Consider the following 12,524-nt stretch of genomic DNA (forward strand, 5'->3'; position numbering starts at 1 on the left):
GGGATGAATAATTATTGGAGTGTCTTCTGGAATCAATATCGGTTATTTTATTTTATAGTATTTTGTGATTGGAGCATTTTATAGTTTCATAGCGTTTTAATTTGTTTCTTATAAAGAACCCTTTGATTCCCCTGCATGGTGTGGCAGGGGTTAACTGTTTTAAAGATAGGAGGAGTCTCATGTATTTAATCTACCTGATGTGTGTGTAGCCCTACCCCCTGACGAAGGCAACATGGCCGAAACTCGAGTCGGGAAGTGAGGCTGCAATTTTATATGCAATAAACAAGCTCTTTATCCAGTAAGTTCACATCCCCTGCGTGGCTCCTTTGAACCATCAGTGTGCACTATTGTGTCATTTTATCCCCCAGCCAGGAAGCATCACTGTTGCTTTCTTTATCACTGGGACGGAACCACTGTGGAACGCAAGGAAGCCGGAAGTTCGGGGATCAGCTGACCAGGAAGCGTTACGATCAGGCTGTATCTACGCTGCGCTGAGCGGAGCTTTCTGCCCGCTCCTGGATATCGGGATTACAGCAAGTTTTGTTACAAAGAGACATCAGGAGACCGAGAGCACACGGAGAGGTACCTTATCCTCACTGCATCAGGAAGAGGTACTGTATTGCCCTTGCCATCAGCCGGGAGTACAGGCTGTTGTGGTAGTTTTGGTTACTATACATATCCAATTGCGCTGAGGTACATTTGTTTTTCTGAAGCAAGGGTCACCCCGAGCTTTAGAGCTCAGGGCTGGCTCACATACAGCACTCCAGAGGGGGGTGGGGGGGGAGGACAGGTGCAGACAACTCACTCCAGGGCTCACACCACCGGAGCAAGCCATCCACCACCTGCCTCCAAAGGATACAAACTGCAAAAAATGCTTTCCATGAGAAAATTAATGCGCATGTAGCAAAACGCAATGGACGTTAAGGTAAGTGCCTGTTTTTAATATTGGGAGGTGGGTGCAGACGGCTCTCCCTGGCGCTGGCCACGCTTGGGGGGGGTCGCCTGCGGCACCTAGCCTCCCCCTCCGGGGTGCCGCTGTGGTTCCCGCGGTCCCTCCGGTTGTATAAAAAGGGGGCATTGGGAATCCTCCCTGTGGCGCTCCTGGATAGTGCTAATGTAGCATGTAGCAGTGTTGCTTGCGAATTTTCGCCTAAGTCATTTTCGTATCGAAAATCCTGTTTTCGTTTTTTGGCGAATTTTCACGAAAATCTTCAGAAATATTTGTGTTTTCGACCAGCATCGAAAATTCATTGTATGCGGATGCTTATGCCCTTATGCGGAAAAATGTCCACAATAATCCGCATGGAAATATAGACTATGAATGTATTTTGTAGGTACTGATCTTTTGCAGGAACGGATCTTTTGCAGGAACGGATCTTTTGCAGATAATGATCTTTTGAATGTGTACAGCAACTTTGTGTGCAGCATCTTGCAAATATTTCTATCTAATGGGGAGTGCAGCTCAATAGAATAGACTGTGTAGGTGTGGCTCTGATACTACATGGAAGGGGGTAAAATTGGTCTGTGATCTTTCATTTTTCCAAAGACTTTTATCTGATGTGTGTACCCACCTTTATTCTTCTTGCTTCAAGGTTGAGGCACGTACTCTATTAGATAGATAGAAGATGCGGCGTATGCTACGACGCGGGACGGCTAGTAATGTAATAAAACGCTTCATTTTTACAATAATTATGTATAAATGATTTAGTCAGTGTTTGCTCATTGTAAAATCTTTCCTCTCCCCGATTTACATTCTGACATTTATTACATGGTGACATTTTTACTGTGGGCAGGTGATGTAGCTGCTGCTAGCTATTTTGGCAGTTGGAGACAGCTGTAAACAGCTATTTCCCACAATGTAACAAGGTCCACAGACAGGAAACTGCCAAGAGTACCACGGTCCTCAGAGCTTCTTGTGGGAGGGTTTTCACCACAATATCAGTCATACAACGCCCCCTGATGGTCTGTTTGTGAAAAGCAATAGATTTCTCATGTAAAAGGGGGTATCAGCTACTGATTGGGATAAAGTTAAATTCTTGGTTGGAGTTTCTCTTTAAGTGATTAAAGTGTACCAGAGATGTTTACATAAGCAGCTTTTATAGATACCTGCAGTGTTGCTCATCACGAGCTCGTGATTACGGGTAACCCATGATCACGAGCTGCTTTTCCTGATCACGAGGTCAGATTCTAAATTCGTGATCACCTCTTGATCACAGATTCAGTTCCGAATGCATTCGTGATCGTGGTCCAAATCTGGCTCGTGAGCATTACCTGAAAATCCGCCGACTTTAGCGGTTAATATCAAAGCCCTCTTACATGCTAGAAACACCAAATTTGCCAGATATGTTAAAAAAAAAGTGGGAACAAGAGGAAAAAAAGACCTTATAGTTTTTGAGAAAATCGATTTTTAAAGTTTCAAAGGAAAAAAGTATACATTTAAGGCTGTATTCACAGTGGGACGTAGCGTTTTAATGCGACGTTAAAGTCTCAACGTGTCTGCGTTAAGAAATAACGCACTGCAGGCAGTGAGTTACCACAACGCAACATTTATAACGCGACTTTAATGTCGTACTGTGAACGACCCATAGGATTAGCGTTGCATGCGGTAAGCTGCGTTATAAGACTTTGTGAATGCGACCTTAATGTGGTAAATGACAGTTAATGTATTTACCGCATTTAAATGTATATTTTTTTCCTTTGAAACTTAAAAATCGATTTTCTCAAAAACTATAAGGTCTTTTTGAAAAACAGACCTTATAGTTTTTGAGAAAATCGATTTGAATCGATTTTGAAAAACACATCTGGTAAATTTGGTGTTTCTAGCATGTAAGGGGGCTTTGCTATTAACTGCTAAAGTCAAATCCATGCCGTGATCACGGATTCTACTTGTAATCTATATATATAAAATCGGAAGTATGAGTGTGTGTGTGTATGTGCCGCGATCACGTGAAAACACCTTGACCGATTTGAACGAAACTTGATACTTGACACCAAAAACAAATTTCACTAGGAAAATATAAACTGCAGCCATTCTTACACTGCTAATGGCAGGGTTCTCAAACTTTGCCCAGATGGTCACTGGGTGACTGAGATTAATATTATGGGAAGTGGGTGGTATTATGGGAAGTGGGTGGAGCCTATAATAGCCAAATTCACCTGCTACAGTTGGTCATTGGGTGACTGGGGTTCAAATGCTGGAGAGAGGCAGAGCCACAAACAGCCAATCTGATTTGTTTAATTTCCATGGGAATATACAAATTATTGATGACAAAGACCCCAAAGCTCACAAACTTGGTAATTGAGTGTTTGTGTGTTAGGGTTAGAAAAAGTGGCCGGAGCTAACACCAGCCAAATACATACCCGGGCAACGCCGATTCATCAGCTATTATTCATAAAAGTGGATGGAGCCTACAAACGCCAATCAAAATTCATCTATTGATTTTCAAGGGGAATATTTCATTACTGCCATTCTTGCACTGTTAATGGCACAAGCCCCAAACTGGGTTACAGTTATTTATTGGGTGACTGGGGTTCAAATTCAGAAAAGGGGTGGAGACACAAACAGCCCATCAGATTTGTTTCATTTCAATGCAAATTATTGATGCCAAAGACTGCAAAGCTCACAAATTTGGTCATTGAGTAATTAAGTAATTGTCTGTTACTGTTAAAAAAGTGGGCATAGCCAACACCAGCCAAATACATACCCAGGCAATGCTGGGTCATCAGTGGGCAGAGACAAATACAAATTTCACTGGGAAAATGTAAACTGCAGCCATTCTTACACTGTTAATGGCAGGGTTCTCAAACTTTGCACAGTTGGTCACTGGGTGACTGGGATTCATATTCATAAAAGAGGGTGGAGCGTACAAAAGCCAATCCAAATTCATTTATTGCTTTTCAAGGGGAATATTCAATTGCTGCCATTCTTGCACTGTTAAGGACACATGCTTAAAACCTGTTATAGTTGGTCATTGGGTGACTGGGGTTCAAATTCAGAAGAGGGTGGAGCCACAGCCAATCAGATTTGTTTCATTTCAATGCAAATTATTGATGCCAAACAATGCAAAGCTCACAAACTAGGTAATTGAGTCATTGTGTGTTAGGAAAAGTGGGCGGAGCCAACACCAGCCAAATACACACTCGGGAAACGCCGGGCAATCAGTCGAATTCGGAAGTCCGCTTCAAATCTGGACAAAAATCCGGATTTCGAAACTGCCGTGGTTGGATTTACTCGAATTCATGATTGGGGGTATCCGAGCATCACTGGATACCTGAGAGTTCCTCCAGCCCCATGGCGGGCTCCATTGCAGTTTTCCTGAACCCCTCCACTCCTCTGCTGTGTCCCCCGGTATATATCTCAGTCTCAGCATGCTGTAGTTCACTGAGCATGTGTGGCCCAGCCATGCACGCCCCGTTACACTTTCATGGCTCGGGCCGTTGTGTGCCTGCACAGTACTAGCTGTGCAGGTGCAGGATACTTCCAACAACTGGACAGCACATCACGGCCAAATGCGGGGCCGGGCCACACATGTGTGGTGAACCACGACTGGCCATGACTGAGATATATACCGGGGGACACAGCGGAGGAGTGGAGGGGCCAAGGAGAATGACAATGGACCCCACAGCTGGCATAGGGCTGGAGAAAGGGCAAGGTGAGTATAAAAGCTGCTTATTTAAACATCTCTGATTTCGTTTAATATAACAAATGCACAGCTCACCTATGTGTAATCGGCAAACACCTGCTTTAGACAGATTTTAAGTTCATAAGTCATGCAAGCAAGGTAGCTAAAAAGCTGTCAAGAAACATTCAATATTACAGAACGTGATATTTTATGCATAATTTTACACATAGCCATTATGAATCTACTGTGTGTATGTAACTACACACGATTAATGCAAAACCTTTCTCATAGGGGTTTAGTAATAGCGAATCATGACATTAGGTGGTCACTAGTGTTGGGCGAACAGTGTTCGCCACTGTTCGGGTTCTGCAGAACATCACCCTGTTCGGGTGATGTTCGAGTTCGGCCGAACACCTGACGGTGCTCGGCCAAACCGTTCGGCCATATGGCCGAACTAAGAGCGCATGGCCGAACGTTCCCCGAACGTTCGGCTAGCGCTGTGATTGGCCGAACGGGTCACGTGGTTCGGACCCGAACGCGCTCTGATTGGCCGAACTGTCACGTGGTTCGGGTAAATAAATACCCGAACCACGTCATATCTCCGCCATTTGTCTGTGGGTTTAGCTTTGGGTAGGCAGGCAGGGTAGTTCGCGCTCCAGCCACGCTAGCCAGGGTCCCCCCCAGTCATTGTGTGTCGCTGCTGGGAATAGTAGTACACCGCTCGCTCAGCATTCTGTTTACTGCCACTCTGTGTACCTCGCTCAGCCACACTATATAGCATTCTGTTTACTGCCACTCTGTGTCTGCTGGGAATAGTAGTACACCGCTTGCACAGCCACACTATATCGCATTCTGTTTACTGCCACTCTGTGTACCTCGCTCAGCCACACTATATAGCATTCTGTTTACTGCCACTCTGTGTCTGCTGGGAATAGTGGTACACCGCTCGCTCAGCCACACTATATAGCATTCTGTTCACTGTTCTGTGTCTGCTTGGAATAGTGGTACACCGCTCGTTCAGCCACACTATATAGCATTCTGTGTACTGTTCTGTGTCTGCTGGGAACAGTAGTACACCGCTCGTTCAGCCACACTATATAGCATTCTGTGTACTGTTCTGTGTCTGCTGGGAACAGTAGTACACCGCTCGCTCAGCCACACTATATAGCATTCTGTTCACTGTTCTGTGTCTGCTGGGAATAGTGGTACACCGCTCGCTCAGCCACACTATATAGCATTCTGTTCACTGTTCTGTGTCTGCTGGGAATAGTGGTACACCGCTCGCTCAGCCACACTATATAGCATTCTGTTTACTGTTCTGTGTCTGCTGGGAATAGTGGTACACCGCTCGCTCATCCACACTATATAGCATTCTGTTCACTGTTCTGTGTCTGCTGGGAATAGTGGTACACCGCTCGCTCAGCCACACTATATAGCATTCTGTTCACTGTTCTGTGTCTGCTGGGAATAGTGGTACACCGCTCGCTCAGCCACACTATATAGCATTCTGTTCACTGTTCTGTGTCTGCTGGGAATAGTGGTACACCGCTCGCTCAGCCACACTATATAGCATTCTGTTCACTGTTCTGTGTCTGCTGGGAATAGTGGTACACCGCTCGCTCAGCCACACTATATAGCATTCTGTTCACTGTTCTGTGTCTGCTGGGAATAGTGGTACACCGCTCGCTCAGCCACACTATATAGCATTCTGTTTACTGTTCTGTGTCTGCTGGGAATAGTGGTACACCGCTCGCTCATCCACACTATATAGCATTCTGTTCACTGTTCTGTGTCTGCTGGGAATAGTGGTACACCGCTCGCTCAGCCACACTATATAGCATTCTGTTCACTGTTCTGTGTCTGCTGGGAATAGTGGTACACCGCTCGCTCAGCCACACTATATAGCATTCTGTTCACTGTTCTGTGTCTGCTGGGAACAGTAGTACACCGCTCGTTCAGCCACACTATATAGCATTCTGTGTACTGTTCTGTGTCTGCTGGGAACAGTAGTACACCGCTCGTTCAGCCACACTATATAGCATTCTGTGTACTGTTCTGTGTCTGCTGGGAACAGTAGTACACCGCTCGTTCAGCCACACTATATAGCATTCTGTTCACTGTTCTGTGTCTGCTGGGAATAGTGGTACACCGCTCGCTCAGCCACACTATATAGCATTCTGTTCACTGTTCTGTGTCTGCTGGGAACAGTAGTACACCGCTCGTTCAGCCACACTATATAGCATTCTGTGTACTGTTCTGTGTCTGCTGGGAACAGTAGTACACCGCTCGTTCAGCCACACTATATAGCATTCTGTTCACTGTTCTGTGTCTGCTGGGAATAGTGGTACACCGCTCGCTCAGCCACACTATATAGCATTCTGTGTACTGTTCTGTGTCTGCTGGGAACAGTAGTACACCGCTCGTTCAGCCACACTATATAGCATTCTGTTCACTGTTCTGTGTCTGCTGGGAATAGTGGTACACCGCTCGCTCAGCCACACTATATAGCATTCTGTTCACTGTTCTGTGTCTGCTGGGAATAGTGGTACACCGCTCACCCGTCACTGTATAGCATTGTGCTCTGTGTCGCTGCTGGGAATAGTGGTACTGTATAGCATTTCTGTACTGCCACTGTACTGCTGCCAGTCAGCGTGTACTGTAAGGATAAGTGAAATGAGGAAGAAATCCGGTGAAAGAGGGAGGGGCAAGGGAAGAGGTGTTTCCCCTGACGGTTCACGTACAGGCCACAGGGGAGCACCCAAGAAAACCCACTCAATACCACCCATGTTGTCCAGGACAACAACCCTCACAAATCCAAAAGAACAGGACCAGATAATTACTTGGATGACCTCTCAAGCGTCCAGCAGTGGGTTAAGCAGCACCAGCACATCACGCACGAGGTCCGAGTCCTCAGCCAGTTACAAGGAGCCAGTGGGCACAAAGCTGACACAACCGGCAGCGACACCACGCACACAACTGCCAGATAACCAGTCCGATGAATTACCTCAGGACACAATGGGGTATTCGCAGGAGCTATTCCCAGCCCAACAAACTTCCACCTTTCAAAGGTCAATGGAGGAACAGCCAGAAATGTTGTGCCTGGATTCACAACCGTTAACTGTGGGAAATGTACCGCGCACTGAAATACGAGGCGAGTCCGAAGAGGACTCGGAAACCCAAATCCCAGAGCAATTTGGGCAGGAGGGGTTGCAATTGCAGGAGGTCGGCCGACAAGATCTGGAAGACGACGTTGGAGTGTGCTGCGCAGAGGTTGTTGTGGGGAGCTCTACTCCACGGCGGTGGCCCACAATGACATATGACGAGTTTGAGGAGATGGAAGAGGAGGGTATGGACAATGTGGACAGAGACCCAGATTTTGTTTGTGAACGAGAACATCGCCGTCGTAGCAGCAGCACAGATGAGTCTGTTGAAGAACACACTGCTGCACGAGTTCGCCTTGTGCCACAAGGTAGGCGGCGCGCAATTTCAGGCACCACAAGCGTGGAAGTTCAAGTGAGAGGCAAAAGAGGAGCAAACAGAAATCGCCAGCAAGGAGGCAGGTGCTCCAAAGTCTGGGCTTTCTTTGAAGACTGCACTGAGGATGTTACCATGGCGATTTGCAAGGTGTGCAAGACCCGCCTGAGCAGGGGGAAAAATATTAACAACCTCTCCACCACCAGCATGAGCCGTCACATGCTATCCAAACATCCCACTCTTTGGGCAAACGCGTCAGGACAGGGTACCAGAAACAACACTGCCTCCCTTGGGTTCACCAGACCCGCCTCAGCAGCAGCAGTAGCCCAGCCATTGCGTGGTTCACAACATTCACAAACATCAGACGACGCTGACACTGTCACTTTCCGGAGTAGTGCTCTTGAGGTCTCCCAGTGTTCATCAAACACAACAACCAACAGCCCTTCCGTGTGCAGCGCTACGGTTCAGTTGTCTGTGTCGGAGATGTTTGAGCGCAAGAGGAAATTGCCAGCAAATGACCCCCGGGCCGTGGCAGTAACAGCCAGCATAGCCAAGCTTCTGGCCTGCGAAATGCTGCCATATCGATTGGTGGAGACAAACAGCTTCAAGGGCATGATGTCAGTGGCCATCCCACGTTACGTGGTTCCCAGCCGCTACCACTTTGCACGCTCTGCAGTGCCTGAGTTGCATGAGCACGTGGTCAGCAAAATAACCCGAAGCTTGAAGAATGCCGTTGCCTGCAAGGTTCACCTCACCACTGACACCTGGACGAGTGCGTTCGGCCAGGGTAGATACATCTCCCTTACCGCGCACTGGGTGAACCTTGTGGAGCCTGGCAGCGATTCCTCACCTGCTACGGCACGGGTGTTGCCCACGCCACAAACAGCTGCACCGCCGTCCCTCCCACTGGATAACAGCAGCACCTACCTCTCTGACTCCTTCTCCTCCAACGCATCTCAAAGCTGTACCTCATCCGGAAACGCTAACCCAGCAGCAGTAGGATCGTGGAAGCAGTGCAGCACAGCTGTTGGCATGCGTCAGCAAGCGTTGCTGAAGCTAATCTGCCTTGGGGATAAGCAGCACACAGGGGAGGAAATTTGGAGGGGAATAAAGGAACAGACGGATTTGTGGCTGGCACCGCTGGACCTGAAACCGGGCATGGTTGTGTGTGATAATGGGAGTAATCTCATTCGCGCTTTAAGGTTGGCTAAGCTGACACACATCCCTTGCCTGGCGCACGTGATGAACCTAGTAGTTCAGCGGTTCCTGAGGACATACCCAGGCGTGCCCGATCTGCTGTTGAAGGTGCGTCGAGTGTCCAAACATTGTAGAAATTCCAGTACTGCTTCGGGGGCACTCGCCAAGATGCAGGAGCGCTTCAATCTCCCCCACCATCGCTTGCTGTGTGATGTCCCTACGCGCTGGAATTCTACGCTGCACATGCTAGCCCGCTTTTGCGAGCAGAAGAGTGCAGTGGTCCAGTACATGACGGCGCAGTACCGAGGCGCATCCGGCCAGCTGCCAAGCTTCTGTGGATCCGATTGGGCCAACATGTTGGACCTCTGCCAAGTCCTCCAAAATTTTGAGCAATCCACGTTGCTTGTGAGCAGTGACAACTCTTCAGTCAGCATTACCATACCACTGCTGTGTTTACTGAAGAGGTCGATGTTAAAAATCAAGGAAACAGCTGTCATGATGCAACTGGGGGAATCTGAAGGAGAAAACGATCAGCGTGATGGTACCAACATCAGGCCATCCGCCTCAGGGAACGCTGGCCCCAGCAGCTATGACGAAGAAGAGGAGGAGGAACAGCTGGAGTTGGAGCAGGAATTTCATGCCACCACTGACGAGGGCCAGAGCGGTGCACGTTGGACTTCCACAATTCAACGCGAATGGTCAGCAGAAGCAGACCAGGAGGAAGGTGACGACTATGATGCATCACAACAACTATCACAACGCTCACAAGAGGATGATGAGGATTCTGGTAGGACTCTGGCACACATGGCTCAATTCATGCTAGACTGCATTGAACGTGACCCACGCATTGTGCGCATTCTGGACAACACCAATTACTGGGTTTATACCCTTCTGGATCCACGGTACAAACACAATGTTCCAAAACTGCTTGAAGAAAGAGTCAGACAGGTCAAAATGGAAGAATACCAGCAGGCCCTTGTGGAGACTTTAGAGAGGAGATTGACATCCTCCCCCTCCTCTAGCCAGTTGTACGCAGACAGACTGACTTCCGCAAACCCAGGACGACCAGGAGGGCAGCAAACAACGCAAGCCGCAGCTAGTACCCAAAAAGGAATGGTATCGGCAGTGTCCTTGGAGTGGGAAAATTTTCTGACACCCATGCAGCCGCAGCCCACTGAACAGCAAGCGTGCAGATCCACCTCCAACACCGATCGCCTGGAGAAGATGGTCAAGGACTACATGTCAGATGGCGTAGCTGTGTCGAACCATCCATCTGCACCCTTCAACTATTGGGTATCGAAGCTAGACACCTGGCACGAACTGGCAATGTACGCAATAGAGGTGCTGGCTTGCCCGGCAGCCAGCGTTATGTCGGAACGCTGTTTCAGTGCTGCCGGAGGCATCGTCACAGATCGGCGTATCCGCCTCTCTACAGACAATGCAGACCGTCTGACTCAAATTAAAATGAATCAATCCTGGATTGGAAATGACTACGCAACACTCCAGGACCCCAACCAAGTAACATGACCAATGAACATCTGGGATGGTGTTGCGTTTCCGGGCCCTGTTTATTGAACCTCTCATCTGTATTACATTTATGACTGCATGGCGGCAAAAAGCATTGCTGCTATATCCGCACGCTTTTTGTCCACATGCAAGGCCTGGGTTGTTGTGTCTCACAAAGCGTGGCCTTCTCCTCCTGCGCCTGCTCCTGTTCCATCACGTCTGCTGCTGCTGGGTTAGCATTGCCGCGTGGTCCCTGTTTATTGAACCACTTATCTTTATTACATTTATGACTGCATGGCGGTACAAAGCATGCTATCCGCACGCTTCTTGCCCTCATGCAAGGCCTGGGTTGTTGTGTCTCACAAAGCGTGGCCTTCTCCTCCTGCGCCTCCTCCTGTTCCATCACGTCTGCTGCTGCTGGGTTAGCGTTGCCGCGTGGTCCCTGTTTATTGAACCACTTATCTTTATTACATTTATGACTGCATGGCCGTACAAAGCCTGCTATCCGCACGCTTCTTGCCCTCATGCAAGGCCTGGGTTGTTGTGTCTCACAAAGCGTGGCCTTCTCCTCCTGCGCCTGCTCCTGTTCCATCACGTCTGCTGCTGCTGGGTTAGCGTTGCCGCGTGGTCCCTGTTTATTGAACCACTTATCTTTATTACATTTATGACTGCATGGCGGTACAAAGCCTGCTATCCGCACGCTTCTTGCCCTCATGCAAGGCCGGGGTTGTTGTGTCTCACAAAGCGTGGCCTTCTTCTCCTCCTGCGCCACCCTCCTCCTGTTCCATCACGTGTGCTGCTGCTGGGTTAGCGTTACCGGTCCCTTTTCCTGGAACCTCTTATATGTATTACATTTATGACTGCATGCCGACAAAAAACATGTTACCTGTGCAAAGAAAACAGACATTTCCCGCATTTAAAAGACAGTTTTCCCTTTGAAACTTTAAAATCGATTTTCTCAAAAACTATAAGCTCTTTTTGCTAATTTTTTTTTCCTCTTGTACCCACTCCCAAGGTGCACATACCCTGCAAATTTGGGGTATGTAGCATGTAAGGAGGCTTTACAAACCACAAAAGTTCGGGTCCCCATTGACTTCCATTATGTTCGGAGTTCGGGTCGAACACCCGAACATCGCGGCCATGTTCGGCCTGTTCGGCCCGAACCCGAACATCTAGATGTTCGCCCAACACTAGTGGTCACCAAAAAACCTAAAAGTATGAGATAAAACTGAAGTTTAAGGCGTTGAAAATGATTAGCACAGCAGGGTCAGGCTGGGTCACACATAACATAATGTGAAAGGTTGCGTTTTATGCCATGTGCCTTGCGTTTTTGTTTGCGTTTTTAGTTCCGCATAAGCGTTTTTCTAGTGTTTTGCGTGCTTTTTTACGCATATGCGTTCGGTATGCATTTTCAATGTGTTTTTGTATTGTGTGTTATGCAAATCATTAGGAAGACAACAGGAAGTGGAAATACATCAGAAAAATTTATTTAAAAAAAAAAAAACAACACACATAAAAAAACGCACAAAAACGCATACAACACGCAATACATTGCGTTTTCATTGACATTTATTATGTGTGTTTTTGATGCGTTCATGCATAATAAGCAACAAAACTAGCGATTTTAAAAACTCCAAAGTACTAACGCATGTGGTTTTTTTTGTATGCGTCCCATTGAGTAACATTGGTGCATAAAAAAGCAGCATTTTACGCAACGCTAGCGTT

The 12,524-nt window shown here is 47.7% G+C and overlaps 1 protein-coding gene across 2 annotated transcripts in view; it reads left to right on the forward strand.

Moving 5' to 3' along the window:
• Positions 1-231: 231 nt before the first annotated feature.
• The window catches only part of LOC137523093 (uncharacterized), a 249,456-nt gene continuing 237,163 nt past the window's right edge, over positions 232-12,524 (forward strand). For both annotated transcript variants that reach the window (XM_068243306.1, XM_068243308.1), the window contains exon 1: positions 232-611. The gene's annotated coding sequence lies outside the window, so the exon portion shown is untranslated. The remainder of the gene's footprint in view (positions 612-12,524) is intronic.

The sequence above is a fragment of the Hyperolius riggenbachi genome, chromosome 6 (assembly GCF_040937935.1).
Source record: "Hyperolius riggenbachi isolate aHypRig1 chromosome 6, aHypRig1.pri, whole genome shotgun sequence".
Taxonomy (NCBI): Eukaryota; Metazoa; Chordata; class Amphibia; order Anura; family Hyperoliidae; genus Hyperolius; species Hyperolius riggenbachi.